The 1415-nt window shown below is 45.7% G+C and overlaps 1 non-coding gene across 1 annotated transcript; it reads right to left on the bottom strand.

Annotated features, from left to right (window-relative positions):
• Positions 1-388: 388 nt before the first annotated feature.
• On the bottom strand, positions 389-494 carry LOC141597923 (small nucleolar RNA R71). The gene has a single exon (XR_012523132.1). It is a non-coding gene; the product is annotated as a small nucleolar RNA R71 (small nucleolar RNA).
• Positions 495-1415: the final 921 nt, after the last annotated feature.

A 1415-nucleotide genomic window follows, 5' to 3' on the forward strand; every position in this document is an offset into this window, starting at 1 on the left:
CAACCAGTAAAGATGCCGAACATTGCTAGTCATTCGGAGCCTAAAGCATCATCAATTCCAAAGGGTTTCAATCTCCAGACTGAGGATGGGAATACATTTGACATCCGTCCGTCCTATATCAATCTGGTAGAGAGAAATATCTTTAGAGGTGTTGCAGGTGAAGACCCGAGGAATCATATGTAGGTCTTTACGGACTACTGTTCTATTATCCCCGCCACAAAGGGGGTAACTCAAGACAAGATCAAGGAGGTTCTATTTTCTTTTTCTTTGACTGACTCAGCCAGGGAGTGGCTGACTGATTTGGACCGTACGGCCGCGGGGGTCAGAGATTGGGAGACCCTTGCTCTTGCTTTTTATAAGAGATATTTCCCTCCACAGCGCACCAATCAGCTGAGGGCAAAGATCACAAGTTTCAAGCACGCACCTGATGAGACTTTCTATGAAGCATGGTCCCGTTTCAAGAAGTTGGTGAGGTATCTTCCTCACCATGGTTTTGATCCGTGGTTTATGTCCAACCAGTTCTACAATGGGTTGTACGATGATCACAGAGCCATACTTGATGCATCATCTAACGGAAGATTCCAAGAGAACACTGACAATGATAAGGGATGAGCCCTTATTGAAGAGATGGCGAACCACTGTGATGAGTATGAAAACCCGAGGGATGGTATTAGGACAGTTCATACAGTCGATAAGCAAGTTGTGGCTCAGCTGGAAGCCATGAATGCTAGATTTGATAAGTTGGAGTTACATTCTGCTGGGGAGCCTCAGACGGTCCATTTGTTTACTAGAGGGGGGACTATTACATGTGAGAGGTGTGGGAGCAAGGACGGTCACACTGCTGTTGGCTGTCTTACAGAGAAGGAACAGGTCCCTGCTTTTCAACAATACATGCAATGAGGGGGTTCCTATTATAACAACCAAGGGGCAGTCCATCCCAATTTGAGGCGGACAAGTCAAAATGTGCTCAATCCTACCCCTCCTCCACAGCACCAGCAGTCGTATGTCCATCCACATAAGATTCAACAAGGCTTTCAGAAGCCTCCTTCCTTTCCTACACCTAATCATGGTGCATCATCTTCTGGTGGGGTAAGTGAGCTAGGTGAGTTGAAGACAATGTTGCAGTCTTTGACAAAGCAGTGGCAACTGAGTGATCAACAAAAAGATGAATCTATCAAGGCACTTGAAACTCAAGTTGCCCAGTTAGCCGCGAACGAGTCCACAAGGAAACCGTGTCATTTACCGTCACAAGCTGATAAAAATCCACATGAGACGGTAAATTTAATTAATTTAAGGAGCGGTCGTTCATATGAGGGACCGGACGTGTTGAAATCAGACCCGAGGTAGGAAATTATTGCTGATGAACAGTGTTCTGGTGAAGAAAAGGAGCTAACGACAAAGAAAGTACTCGATCG

Source organism: Silene latifolia, chromosome 8 (assembly GCF_048544455.1).
Source record: "Silene latifolia isolate original U9 population chromosome 8, ASM4854445v1, whole genome shotgun sequence".
Lineage (NCBI taxonomy): Eukaryota > Viridiplantae > Streptophyta > Magnoliopsida > Caryophyllales > Caryophyllaceae > Silene > Silene latifolia.